This window comes from Phyllobates terribilis, unplaced genomic scaffold (genome assembly GCF_046119375.1).
Source record: "Phyllobates terribilis strain yellow unplaced genomic scaffold, ASM4611937v1 Scaffold_4__5_contigs__length_816908805, whole genome shotgun sequence".
NCBI classification, from domain to species: Eukaryota; Metazoa; Chordata; class Amphibia; order Anura; family Dendrobatidae; genus Phyllobates; species Phyllobates terribilis.
Window position 1 is genome coordinate 99,180,946 of NW_027362764.1, and position 15,512 is coordinate 99,196,457.

The window sequence follows — 15,512 nt, forward strand, 5'->3', positions numbered from 1 at the left end:
TGCTTTGTAACCTTTCTCAGTCAGTTTAGCTAGGTCTTTTGACCTTTATGTTCTATGTTGTGTGTTTGTTTTGTGTGTTTGTCTTTTTACTGCTACAATTTCTGCTAGGAGGTGTCCATCTTTCTCCCAGTCCCTAGTTCTTGTAGGGATCCCTCCCTCACATCTATAGGTCTTCGTTCAGACTAGCTGAGGACTCGTAGGGATCTAGCTTAGTTCTATTGTAGGGACAGATCTCCTGTCTTTCCTTAGTGCTTGTAGCCTATCATAACAGTGGGCACTGGGGTGGCCCCACCCTGGTAACGCTGGATAGCAGTATCTGTTGTCTCCAGGGGCTGTAGCCCCTTTAAAGCTATGTCCTTAAGGGTGTCAAAGGTGGCATCTGGATGGTCTAAAGCCCACCACCGTATAGTTCTGCTCTCCTCCTGGGACCTCAACCCCCGGATGAACTGTTCCGTCAGCATTTTATTTTCATTTTGTATGCTGGCTGGACTAACCTATTTCAGGGCCCGCAGGGCTTCCTGTAAGTGCCAGGCGTAGTCCCGTATACTGTCCTCAGGTTTCTGGACACATTGGTAGAACCTCATCCGGAGATCTGTCTCAGTGCGGTTTTCAAACACAGATGATGGATACCTATTCCTGGTCTGCGGCTGGCCATGTTTCAACTTTCCGCTCTGCGGCACCAGTCAATTGCCCCAGCACAACAACAGCTCTCTGCTTACCAGTCATAGAATACATGTCTAGAACACCGCATATTTTTCTCTTGAATCCGGGCAGGGTGTCTGGTTTGCCATTATTCTGGGGAAAGGAACGGAAGAGACACACGGCTCTAGAATTTCATTATATAACCCTTGCTGAATATCATAAAGTCCAACGCATCCCACGGGGACTAAGAGTATCCTTACGTCCAACCCTTTTCCATGATAACCCTGACTTTTGTGCCAAATTTGAGGGAATATTAAATAAATGTTCCATGGACATAATATTGCTCACAATTGATTTTCTTCATAAGGAAATAACGGATTTAAATACGAAAATTATTGCAACAGAACAACAACTTAATAACACGATCTCCCCTGATGATTTTGTATCCTTGAAAAATAAAGTCGATAAGATTATAAGTGATTATCGTAACGATCTCCAAGTTAAGAAAAAAAACAAGTTTCTTCGTGACACTGAAGATTATTTGAACAATCGAGTATATAGATGGCTTATATCCGACTCACAGAGAGGAGGTGGATTTTACAGACGCGGCTATGCCTCATCAGCAGGTTACAACTCATCGACGGACAGCGAAAGGGATGCAATTCATTCTGGCCATTTTTTACAGCAATGAAGACCATTTCCTTTCAGAAGAAGACGAGGAGGGGGAGGAGAACAAGGTCCACGGGACAACACCAGAATGACGACAAGGTCCCAGTTTAATACCTAAAATAGGGGTGACAAAATTGTTCTTAAGGGGATTTCAGCTATTCTTTTTTTGCGCTTTGAATCATCCTCCCTTTATTGCCAGGCAACCCAAGCTCCTTATCACATTGCAGTTTCTCGCTTTCAAAATGTGGTGCGCATGCGCAAGAATCCCCGTGCGGTCCACAGTGCGTTCCAACAACCGGAAGTAGTCACTACAGGCGCCAGAAGTTGCACAATAGCACGTGACTGGATGCACGTGTAACGCACTCGGTAAGCCACACAGATCAGCATCCTTCACCCGGATATCCCCTATTCGCACAGCGCATATATAATAGAGCCATGATGGACCACTTCACGCACTGCCCTGAGCACTGGCACATCCCATTTGGAGGCTCCGTTCTCTACGATATCAGGTATGTTTGACTCATATGCGTTAGAACTCTCCTGTTAGGTTTTTTCTAGTTTGCTGGTCACATGACCTTTTTTGCCAATTTAATCCGGTTCCGCCCTCCTGGCCTTGCTGGACTTCATTGTAAATTCTACTCTTGAGCTAGCTTGGTGCTCTGTTACCTTTCTCAGTCAGTTTTGCTAGGTCTTCGGACCTCTTTGTTCTATGTTGTTTGTTTGTCTTATTTCAGCTACAATTTCTGCTAGGAGGTGTCCATCTTTCTCCCAGTCCCTAGTTCTTGTAGGGATCCCTTCCTCACATCTATAGGTCTTCGTTCAGACTAGCCGAGGACTTTAGCGGGTCTGATCGCAGGATCAGGTTCCCCGTTACATCGTAGGGATCCAGCTTAGTTCTATTGTAGGGACAGATCTCCTGTCTTTCCTTAGTGCTTGTAGCAGATCATAACAGTAAGTCCAGCCCAAAAATTTCTCTAAGGAAAGACCTCCAGTTTCCATCATGGTCTCGGTTCAGGATTTGGCTCAACGCTTGCAGGGACTCTCTCTGGAGGTGGCTAAGCTCCAACAACACGTGAGTAGCTGTTCTGGAGCACATTTTGTAGAGCCAAAGGTATGTCTGCCTGATCTATTTTTTGGTGAACAACAAGATTTTTTTTCCTTTAAAAATGCTTGTTTATTGTATTTTCGTTTAAGACCCGGATCCTCTGGTGATGAATCACAGCACATAGGGTTCATAATGTCACTTTTGCGCAAAGAACCTCAGGGATGGGCCTTTTCTCTCCAACCTAGTGATCCGTGCTTTAGATCAGTGGATAGTTTTTTTTCTACTTTGGGGTTGTTGTATGATGATCCTGATCGTGTCTCATCTGCTGAGTCTGAATTAAGACGTTTGAGGCAGGGATCAGGTAATGTGGAAAATTATTGTACTCACTTCCGTCGGTGGTCTGCTCAGGTAGGGTGGAACGATTCAGCTTTGAAAAGTTTGCTTCTTGCGGGGCTAGGTGAAAGGGTTAAGGATCTGCTGATTGCTTATCCTTCACCTGGAAACTTGCAGGAGGCAATGCAATTAGCTATACGGGTGGACAGGAGACTGCGTGCAAGGGTTAAAGAGAGTAAATCCTCTGCCATGTCAGCTCCGAGTCTTGAGAGGGTCTGTACTGACATTAGAGAGTCGATGGAGATTGGGGCGATGTCACCCCGCTCACAGGAAAAAGACCGCAGATTTTCTGAAGGTTTGTGCTTTTATTGCGGTGGATCTGACCATTTCATTAGGAACTGTGTGCTTCGTGTGAACAAAGAAAAAAAAAAGGTCAGTTACGCCCGTATAGCCTGTTTAAATACTAAGGGTGTACTTCTTTCTGCTACTATCACTGCTCAGGAAGAATTAATTGAATTTCGGGTATTTGTGGATTGTGGTTCTACTCTGAATGTGATTGATGGCGGATTCTTGGAAAAAACTTAAATTAAATCCCAAACCTTTGTCATCCCCTATTGCCGTGGTTTCTTTCGATGGCTCTCCCTTAAAGAGTGTTACTCACAAGGTCTGTGAATTTCCCCTCATTATTAATGGTATTCACCAAGAGAATTTGGATTTGGTAGTATTGAATAATTTGCCTTCTCCAGTAGTGTTGGGGTTACCCTGGTTAAAATTGCACAATCCTGTACTGGATTGGTCTGCCAATGAAATTAAGTCCTGGAGCCCTAAGTGTTATGACAAGTATTGTAACGGGCGCATTGCTGCTGTGGATGAAGGGGAATTACCTGTACCTATTCAGGATTTTTGGAAAGTTTTTTCTGAGAAAGAATCGCAAATTTTGCCTCCCCATAGAGACTATGATTGTACCATCGAATTTGTCCCTGGAGCGACTCTTCCTAAAAGTCATTTATTTAATCTTACTATTCCTGAGAGAAAGGCTTTGAAGGAAAACATACAGACAAGCTTGGCCGCCGGTCACATTAGGCCTTCCAAGTCTCTTGTGGCTGTTGGATTTTTTTTTGTTAAAAAAAGGACGGGGGTTTACGTTCTTGTCTGGACTTTCGTGATATTAATAAAATTACTGTACGCAATCCTTACCCACTGCCATTGATTCCTGATTTGTTTAACTAGTTAGTGGGGGCCAAGTGGTTGTCTAAAATTGATCTCCGGGGGGCATACAATTTGTTGCGCATGAAGGAGGGTGATGAATGGAAGACTGCTTTTAACACTCCTGTGGGTCATTTTGAGAATCTGGTTATGCCTTTTGGTCTTACCAATGCTCCAGCATTTTTTCAGAATCTTATTAATGACATCCTTAGACCTTTGATCGGCAAAAATGTGGTTGTGTATCTGGATGACATTTTGATTTATTCGCCGGATCTGGAGTCTCATTGGCGGAGCGTACGTGAGGTTTTACAGTTATTAATGGACAATTCGCTTTTTGCTAAGCTAGAGAAATGTGAGTTCGCTGTACAGAGAATTAGTTTTTTGGGTTACATTATCTCCAGTGAAGGTTTTGAGATGGATCCGGTTAAAGTTCAAGCTTTGCAGGAATGGCCTAGGCCTATTGGTTTGAAATCGATACAGAGGTTTTTGGGTTTCGCCAATTATTACAGAAAATTCATAAAAAAATGTTCTATTATTGTCAAACCACTGACCGATCTCACCAGGAAAGGTGCTAATGCGGTTCAGTGGACTTCTGAGGCCATTGAAGCTTTTGTGTTTCTAAAGGAGAGGTTCACCTCTGCTCCCATCCTTATGCAGCCTGATGTGACTAAGCCGTTTTTGGTTGAGGTTGATGCTTCTTCTGTGGGGGTCGGTGCGGTGTTGTCTCAGGGAAACAAGGATTGAGTACATCCCTGTGCCTTTTTTTCAAAAAAATTTTCTGAGACTGAACTTAATTACGATATTGGTAATCGGGAATTGCTGGCTATTAAACTCGAATTTGAACACTGGCGTCAACTCTTAGAAGGTGCTGAATTTCCCATTCAGGTTTTCACTGATCATAAAAATCTGATCTATCTTGATGCTGCCAAGCGCTTGAATGCCCGTCAGGCTAGGTGGGCACTTTTTTTCTCGCGGTTTAATTTTTCCGTTACTTACATCCCGGGTACCAAGAATGTTAAAGCTGATGCTTTGTGTCGCAGCTTTTCTCCCATGGTCGGTGCTGAGGAGGAGGAGGAGAGCATTTTACAAGAAGGTGTTGTGATTGCTGCTTTGGACTCCGTTTTGGAGGATGAGATTCTTAAAGCTCAGGAGAATGCCCCATCTAACACTCCCCATGGGAGGTTGTCTGTGCCTAGGACCTTTAGGAGAGATTTGTTTGTTGAGTGTCATGAGCCTCGGTTGGCAGGTCATCCAGGAATTTCTGAGACTAAGAGACTTGTGGGTCGCAGTTTTTGGTGGCCTGGATGGCAGAAGGAAGTCATTAAGTGGGTGCGTCAATGTACTGTGTGTGCTAGATCTAAGTCTTCGCATGCTCCTGCTGCGGGGTTGCTTTGTCCTCTGGAGGTTCCTAGTGCACCTTGGACACATCTGGCTATGGACTTTATTACTGACCTTCCCCCCTCTGATGGTTTCACGGTCATCTGGTTGGTCGTGGACCGTTTTAGCAAGATGTGTCACTTGGTTCCCTTCATCAAACTGCCTTGCGCTAAGACACTCGCTAAGGTCTTTGTCAAGGAAATTGTCAGACTACATGGCGTTCCTGCTGACATTGTTTCTGATAGGGGACCTCAGTTCGTGGCTCGTTTTTGGCGTGCCTTTTGTGACTGGTTGGGAGTTCATTTGTCGTTTTCATCCGGATATCATCCTGAGTCTAATGGCCAGACAGAAAGAAAGAACCAGGATGTTGAGCAGTTCTTGCGTTGCTTTGTGGCAGACAATCAAGAGGGGTGGTCTGAGTTTCTGCCACTTGCTGAATTTGCTCTTAACAACCATACTTCCTCTTCTGCTGGGTGTTCACCTTTTTTTTGTTGTTCTGGGTGACATCCGTCTTTTGGGTCATTCTCCAAATTGGTATCGGCTGTGCCTGAGGAGGAGAGTTTTTCCGGTGATTTGGACAGAGTTTGGACGGATGTGCGTGGTAATCTTCAGGAGGCTAACAAAAAATCTAAGAGGTACTTTGATAGGAAACGGCAAGAGGTTTCGTTTGCTATTGGTGACATGGTTTGGTTGTCCTCTAAGAATCTGCGATTGAGGATTCCTTCTAAAAAATTGGGTCCCAAGTTTGTAGGGTCCTTTAAGGTGCTTGAGATAGTTAACCAATCTGCTGTTAGGTTGGAGGTTCCTACCTCCTGGAAGATTAATCCAGTGTTTCATGTTTCTCTGTTGAAAAGAGCTGATGTGTCGGATGGGGACGCCTCTGCCACTGTTCCTCCGGTAGTGGAGGACGGGGAATATGAAATTTCCCGCATCCTAAATTCTAGACGGTATAGAGGGAGTTTGCAGTATCTCGTCGCTTGGAAGGGTTTCGGACCCGAGGATAACTCAAGGGTGAGGGCGGATGATGTTTCTGCTTCCAGACTTGTCAGAGCGTTTCACAGGAGGTTTCCTGATAAGCCCGGGCCTAGGGGATCAGGAGGATCCTCTTAGAAGAGGGGGTACTGTTAGAACTCTCCTGTTAGATTTTTTCTAGTTTGCTGGTCACATGACCTTTTTTGCCTATTTAATCCGGCTCCGCCCTCCTGGCCTTGCTGGACTTCATTGTAAATTCTACTCTTGAGCTAGCTTGGTGCTCTGTTACCTTTCTCAGTCAGTTTTGTTCTATGCTGTTTGTTTGTCTTATTTCTGCTACAATTTCTGCTAGGAGGTGTCCATCTTTCTCCCAGTCCCTAGTTCTTGTAGGGATCCCTTCCTCACATCTATAGGTCTTCGTTCAGACTAGCCGAGGACTTTAGCGGGTCTGATCGCAGGATCAGGTTCCCCGTTACATCGTAGGGATCCAGCTTAGTTCTATTGTAGGGACAGATCTCCTGTCTTTCCTTAGTGCTTGTAGCAGATCATAATAATATGTACACCTCACCCTGTTAGGTTATATTCATACCAGCAACAACGTAATCTTTATGATTGTTTTCTACTTTTCTTTAGTATCCCTCTGGTCCAACCAGCAAATGTCTATTTGAGCTAGTAAGTCCCTTTCCAGACCTTTTTGTACTTTACAATATGCATTAATCATGGATTCTCTCTTTTGCCACATATGTTCAGTTACTCTGATTTTCAATTATGTGAGATGACCAGTTTACCTCTATTTCACTTTTTACATTGTAAATGACCTTATTTCATGTATTATGAAGCAATATTGTATATTATGCATTAACCATGTTTATTATAAATTCACTCCCCCCCCTCTTTTTCCCCTTTTAATTTGCATTACTTGTCTTTCCATAGAATAAACCTTGACAAAGACCTACATAGGTCGAAACGTCGGTCCATTATGTCTTTTGATCTACAAAAGCTTTAAGATGTATGATGAATATATTGCCACAAGAAAGGGATTGTGCTTTGAGTGAATAAATTTGATTTTGCTGCACCTCCAGAACTCGTTGGAATTTTCTTTGTATACATATTGGTGTGCCGAGGTTTTCCTTTATACAATATTTCTCTTTTTACCTCCGAGCACCCACTTCACAGTGAGCGACCCCTCATTTACTATTGTATTATACTGGGGAAGCCATTTCGCTCCAGGGATATACGGCAGGGCCATGGGTATCAACGGAGTCACGACCCCTGCTGGTGGAGCGGCCGCTCCGGCCTTTGCAGCGCCGGGCGCAGGTTGGGCATCAGGAGCGTTAACCGGTGCTCCGTCAGCTTGCTGGTCGTCGGCCATGATTGCGCCCCCCTAGTGAACCGGAGCCTACCTTCTTCACTTTTTTATCAGGTAGGCCGCAGCTCCGCGGGCGACGGTCTTCTTCCAGGACCTTGCGTCGCTCGCGTCTGACGTCAGAGCGTCCTCTGGAATCCTTCCAGGACCTGACGCTTCTTGGTTCGACGTCAAGGGCGGGGCGTATCCTGGGCTTCGCGCGCTTCCAGCGGTTACGCCTCTCCGATTCCCGCGGTTATGCCCCTCTTCTTCCCACGCGGCGACAGGAAGATGGCGGACAATGGCGGGAAATCTCGGGAAATGGCTGGAAACCTTCACCACAGTGAGTAGTACAGTCTTTTAAGGCACACAGTACCCGATAGCAACGGGCATGAAATCCTGTTCGTGACGCCAAGGTTGACGCGCCCCCTGGGCCGTGGGGGTTACTCGCCAGCCGGGCCTATGGATACCATGGCGGGGATATCACGGTGGCTAGCCCGGTCCGTGACCGAGGGCGGTCAATAAAAAGGGGATTTATTTATAGGGAAATTAGAAAGTTCGTGACGCCACCTGTGGAAAACGGCAAAAGGGGGGGGGCGCCGCTGCGGAGCAGTCCTCTGGAGCTGGTGTTTCTGCAGCAGGGATGGTGTGGCTTTCCACAGGTAGAGCTAGCTCCAGGGCAGTGTAGGGGTAGATGGTGGATTCTGGTGAGAGACGGCAGGACGGTCCCGGAGGAAAGACGGACACTCACACGGGGGTAAGCTTCAGTACCTTTACTGATGATGATGCAGGCATGGTCCATGGTACTCCGGATGAAGGGCGCACTTTTGGACTCTCCCCTGTGAGCGGGTATAGGGCCTCCTGATCTGTGGCTTTACTCGCTAAGCTTCTGGCCTGCCTGGAGCTAGGCCTAGCTTGTTTACTGTCTCTCTCTTGCACCTGCTGACCTGGTGGTAGGGCCTTCTCCTGGAGATCACTCTCCCTGGTCGCTGACTCCTAGCCTTGGTACTGTAGTCAGCGTTTGGTAAACCTGGGACATGTAGTCCTCCAGGGGTTCCGGTGGTCCCGACTGGTGTAAGGGCCCCGGTAGGCGCGGACCCGGTGTCCGGCATATATCTCGGGATGAGCCTGGTATGCTCCTCTGCCCCCTCACTACTTCTTCCTTCTCCTCTCGCCTTCGGCCACACTCAGTGCCCTCACTAGGCCTTCACTCGTGCTGTAGGCCTTGGCTCGCCTAAGCACAGCAGCCAGCGTGCTGCCTCTTCGCTGCTCTCTGAGCATCAGCACGCTCTCAGACTCTCTCTGTCTGACTGAACTCAAAACTACTCTGAGCTGCCTGGCTCCACCCTCCATTTATATATCCCTAACGGGCTCCCTCTGCTGGTCTGAGGTGGAAGGGTGGAGGTGTGTGAATGTGTGAGGGCCTCTTGTGGAGAAGTCCATCCATGCACCGTTCTGGGTTCTGTGGCACCAGTGTGCAGCAGGGCGCCACATAACCTTGGTCCGTGTTGCCAGCATTGCAAGTTCCTCCGTCCTAATTTTTGGCAGCTTTTGCTTGGAAGGCATAGGCAAAGACTATGGGAGACCCACTCCCCAATAATTGGAATAATGTTTTTAAGATGCTGTACTGCATGGCTCTTGTTTGCCAGCATTGCAAGTTCCTCCGTCCTAATTTTTGGCAGCTTTTGATGGTAGGCATAGGCAAAGACTATGGGAGACCCTCTCCCCAATAATGGGAATAATGTTTTTAAGATGCTGTACTGCATGGCTCTTCCAAGGGGCATTTAAACCAGTTTGTTAAGCTACTGCAACCTCCATGTCTCTTCCAAGGGGCATTAAAACACTCTTGTTAAGCTACTGCGACCTCCACTACATTTCCCAGGGGCATTAAAACTGTCTTGTTAAGCTACTGCGACCTTCACCACTTTTTCAAGGGGCATTGATATTGTCTTTTTATTCCACTGAGACCTCCACCATTCTTCTAAAGGGCATTAAACCATCTTGTTAAGCTACTGCGACCTCCACGTCTCTTAGAAGGGGCATTAAAATCATCTTGTTAAGCTACTGCGACCTCCACCACTTTTCCAAGGGGCATTGATATTGTCTTTTTATTCCACTGCGACCTCCACGTCTCTTTCAAGGCCCATTAAAACCGTTTTGTTAAGCAACTGCCACCTTCACCACTTTTCCCAGGTACATTGGTATTGTCTTTTTATTCCAATGCGACCTCCAGGTCTCTTCCAAGGGACATTAAAACCATCTTGTTAAGCTACTGCACCCTCCACGTCTCTTCCAAGGGGCATTAAAACCATCTTGTTATGCTACTGCAACCTCCACGTCTCTTCCAAGGGGCATTAAAACCATCTTGATAAGCTACTGCGATCGCCACCACTTTTCCCAGGGGCATTAAAACCGTCTTGTTAAGCTACTGCGACCTCCACCATTCTTCCAAGGGGGCATTAAAACCGTTTTGTTAAGCTACTGCGACCTACACCACTTTTGAAAGGGACATTGATATTGACTTTTATTCCACTGCAACCTCCACGTCTCTTCCAAGAGGCATTAAAACCGTCTTCTTAAGCTACTGCGACCTTCACCACTTTTCAAAGGGACATTGATATTGACTTTTTATTCCAATGCGACCTCCACGTCTCTTCCATGGGGCATTAAAACCATCTTGTTAAGCTTCTGCGACCTCCACCACTTTTTCAAGCGGCATTGATATTGTCTTTTGATTCCACTGCGACCTCCACCATTCTTCCAAAGGGCATTAAAACCATCTTGTTAAGCTACTGCGACCTCCACGTCTCTTCAAAGGGGCATTAAGACCATCTTGTAAAGCTGCTGGAACCTCCACCACTTTTTCCAGGGGCATTAAAACCGTCTTGTTAAGCTTCTGTGACCTCCACATCTCTTCCAAGGGGCATTAAAACCGTCTTGTTAAGCTACTGCGACCTCCACCACTCTTCCAAGGGGCATTGATATTGTCTTTTTATTCCACTGCGACCTCCACCACTCTTCCAAAGGGCGCTGATATTGTCTTTTTATTCCACTGTGACCTACACGACGCTTCCAAGGGGCAGTTTAACCGTCTTTTTAAGCTACTGTGACCTCAACCACTCTTCCAAGGGGCATTAAAACCGTCTTGTTAAGCAACTGCGACCTCCACCATTCTTCCAAGGGGCATTAAAACCGTCTTGTTAAGCTACTGCAACCTCCACGTCTCTTCGAAGGAGCATTAAACCGTCTTGTTAAGCTACTGCAACCTCCACGTCTATTCGAAGGGGCATTAAAACCGTCTTGTTAAGCTACTGCGACCTCCACCATTTTTCCCAGGGGCATTGATATTGTCTTTTTATTCCACTGCGACCTCCACCATTCTTCCAAGGGGAATTAAAACTGTGTTGTTAAACTACTGCAACCTCCACCACTTTTCCCAGGGGCATTGATATTGTCTTTTTATTCCAATGCGACCTCCACGTCTCTTCCAAGGGGCATTAAAACCGTCTTGTTAAGCTACTGCAAACTCCAAGTCTCTTACAAGGGGCATTACAACCGTCTTGTTAAGCTACTGCAACTTCCACGTCCCTTCGAAGGGGCATTAAAACCATCTTTTTAAGCTACTGCAACCTCCATGTCTCTACAAGGTGCATTAAAACCGTCTTGTTAAGCTACTGCAACCTCCACGTCTCATCCAAGGGGCATTAAAACAGTCTTGTTAAGCTACTGCAACCTCCACGTCTCTTCCAAGGGGCATTAAAACCGTCTTGTTAAACCTCTCTGGACTCCACGCCTCTTCCAAGGGTCATTAAAACCATCTTGTTAAGGTACAGCAACCTCCACGTCTCTTCCAAGGGGCATTAAAACCATCTTGTTAAGCTACTGCGACCTCCACCACTTTCCCCAGGGGCATTAAAACCATCTTGTTAAGCTACTGCGACCTCCGCCATTCTTCCAAGGGGGCAATAAAACCGTCTTGTTAAGCTACTGCGACCTCCACCACTTTTCCAATGGGCATTGATGTTGTCTTTTTATTTCAATGCGACCTCCACCATTCTTCCAAGGTGCATTAAAACCGTCTTGCTAAGCTACTGCTACCTTCAACACTTTTTCCAGGTACATTGATATTGTCTTTTTATTCCAATGCGATCTCCACGTCTCTTCCAAGGGGCATTAAAACCGTCTTGTTAAGCTACTGCGACCTCCACCACTTTTCCAATGGGCATTGCTGTTGTCTTTTTATTCCACTGCGACCTCCACTATTCTTCCAAGGGGCATTAAAACCGTCTTGTTAAGCTACTGGTACCTTCACCACTTTTCCCAGGTACATTGATATTGTCTTTTTATTCCAATGCGACCTCCACGTCTCTTCCAAGGCGGCAATAAAACCGTCTTGTTAAGCAACTGCGACCTCCACCACTTTTCCAATGGGCATTGATGTTGTCTTTTTATTCCACTGCGACCTCCACCATTCTTCCAAGGGGCATTAAAACCGTCTTGTTAAGCTACTGCGACCTCCACCACTCTTCCAAGGGGCATTGATATTGTCATTTTATTCCACTGCGACCTCCACCACTCTTCCAAAGGGCATTGATATTGTCTTTTTATTCCACTGTGACCTCCACGTCGCTTCCAAGGGGCATTTTAACCGTCTTTTTAAGCTACTGTGACCTCAACCACTCTTCCAAGGGGCATTAAAACCGACTTGTTAAGCAACTGCGACCTCCAACGCTCTTCCAAGGGGCATTAAAACCATCTTGTTAAGCTACTGCAACCTCCACGTCTCTTCGAAGGAGCATTAAACCGTCTTGCTAAGCTACTGCAACCTCAACGTCTCTTTGAAGGGGTATTAAAACCGTCTTGTTAAGCTACTGCAACCTCCACGTCTCTTTCAAGGCGCATTAAAACCGTCAAGTTAAGCAATTGCAACCTCCTCGTCTCTACCAAGGGGCATTAAAAAAGTCTTGTCGAGCTACTGCGACCTCCACGTCTCTTCCAAGGGATATTAAAACCGTCCTGTTAAGCTTCTGCGACCTCCACCATTTTTCCCAGGGGCATTGATATTGTCTTTTTATTCCACTGAAACCTCCACCATTCTTCCAAGGGGAAATAAACCATCTTGTTAAGCTACTGCGACCTCCACCACTTTTCCCAGGGGCATTGATATTGTCTTTTTATTCCAATACGACCTCGACGTCTGTTCCAAGGGGCATTAAAACAGTCTTGTTTAGCTACTGCAACCTCCACGTCCCTTCGAAGGGGCATTAAAACCATCTTTTTAAGCTACTGCAACCTCCACGTCTCTACAAGGGGCATTAAAACCGTCTTGTTAAGCTACTGCAACCTCCACGTCTCTTCCGAGGGGCATTAAAACCGTCTTGTTAAGCTACTGCAACCTCCACGTTTCTTCCAAGGGGCATGAAATCCATCTTGTTAAGCTACAGCAACCTCCACGTCTCTTCCAAGGGGCATTAAAACCGTCTTGTTAAGCTACTGCGACCTCCACCACTTTCCCCAGGGGCATTAAAACCATCTTGTTAAGCTACTGCGACCTCCACCATTCTTCCAAGGGGGCAATAAAACCGTCTTGTTAAGCTACTGCGACCTACACCACTTTTCCAATTGGCATTGATGTTGTCTTTTTATTCCACTGCGACCTCCACCATTCTTCCAAGGGGCATTACAACCGTCTTGTTAAGCTACTGCGACCTTCACCACTTTTCCCAGGTACATTGATATTGTCTTTTTATTCCAATGCGACCTCAATGTCTTTTCCAAGGGGCATTAAAACCATCTTGTTAAGCTACTGCGACCTCCAACACTTTCCCCAGGGGCATTAAAACCATCTTATTAAGCTACTGTGACCTCCACAATTCTTAAAAGGGGCATTAAAACCATCTTGTTAAGCTACTGCGACCTCCACCACTTTTCCAAGGGGAATTGATATTGTCTTTTATTCCACTGCGACCTCCACCATTCTTCCAAAGGGTATTAAAACCATCTTGTTAAGCTACTGCGACCTCCACGTCTCTTCCAAAAGGCATTAAAACCATCTTTTTAAGCTACTGCAACCTCCACCACTTTTCCCAGGGGCATTAAAACCGTCTTGTTAAGCTACTGCGACCTCCACGACTTTTTCAAGGTGCATTGATATTGTCTTTTTATTCCACTGTGACCTCCACACCTCTTCCAAGGGGCATTAAAACCATCTTGTTAAGCTACTGCGACCTTCACCACTTTTCCAAGGTACATTGAGATTGTCTTTTTATTCCAATGCGACCTCCACGTCTCTCCCAAGGGGCATTAAAACCAACTTGTTTAGCTACTGCAAACTCCACGTCTCTTCCAAGGGGCATTAAAACCGTCTTGTTAAGCTACTGCAACCTCCACGTCTCTTCCAAGTGGCATTAAAACCGTCTTGTTATGCTACTGCAACCTCCACGTCTCTTCCAAGGGGCATTAAAACCGTCTTGTTAAGCTACTGCAACCTCCACGTCTCATCCAAGGGGCATTAAAACAGTCTTGTTAAGCTACTGCAACCTCCACGTCTTTTCCAAGGGGCATTAAAACCGTCTTGTTAAACCTCTCTGGACTCCACGCCTCTTCCAAGGGTCATTAAAACCATCTTGTTAAGCTACAGCAACCTCCACGTCTCTTCCAAGGGGCATTAAAACCATCTTGTTAAGCTACTGCGACCTCCACCACTTTCCCCAGGGGCATTAAAACCATCTTGTTAAGCTACTGCGACCTCCGCCATTCTTCCAAGGGGGCAATAAAACCGTCTTGTTAAGCTACTGCGACCTCCACCACTTTTCCAATGGGCATTGATGTTGTCTTTTTATTCCAATGCGACCTCCACCATTCTTCCAAGGTGCATTAAAACCGTCTTGCTAAGCTACTGCTACCTTCAACACTTTTTCCAGGTACATTGATATTGTCTTTTTATTCCAATGCGATCTCCACGTCTCTTCCAAGGGGCATTAAAACCGTCTTGTTAAGCTACTGCGACCTCCACCACTTTTCCAATGGGCATTGCTGTTGTCTTTTTATTCCACTGCGACCTCCACTATTCTTCCAAGGGGCATTAAAACCGTCTTGTTAAGCTACTGGTACCTTCACCACTTTTCCCAGGTACATTGATATTGTCTTTTTATTCCAATGCGACCTCCACGTCTCTTCCAAGGCGGCAATAAAACCGTCTTGTTAAGCAACTGCGACCTCCACCACTTTTCCAATGGGCATTGATGTTGTCTTTTTATTCCACTGCGACCTCCACCATTCTTCCAAGGGGCATTAAAACCGTCTTGTTAAGCTACTGCGACCTCCACCACTCTTCCAAGGGGCATTGATATTGTCATTTTATTCCACTGCGACCTCCACCACTCTTCCAAAGGGCATTGATATTGTCTTTTTATTCCACTGTGACCTCCACGTCGCTTCCAAGGGGCATTTTAACCGTCTTTTTAAGCTACTGTGACCTCAACCACTCTTCCAAGGGGCATTAAAACCGACTTGTTAAGCAACTGCGACCTCCAACGCTCTTCCAAGGGGCATTAAAACCATCTTGTTAAGCTACTGCAACCTCCACGTCTCTTCGAAGGAGCATTAAACCGTCTTGCTAAGCTACTGCAACCTCAACGTCTCTTCGAAGGGGTATTAAAACCGTCTTGTTAAGCTACTGCAACCTCCACGTCTCTTTCAAGGCGCATTAAAACCGTCAAGTTAAGCAATTGCAACCTCCTCGTCTCTACCAAGGGGCATTAAAAAAGTCTTGTCGAGCTACTGCGACCTCCACGTCTCTTCCAAGGGATATTAAAACCGTCCTGTTAAGCTTCTGCGACCTCCACCATTTTTCCCAGGGGCATTGATATTGTCTTTTTATTCCACTGAAACCTCCACCATTCTTCCAAGGGGAAATAAACC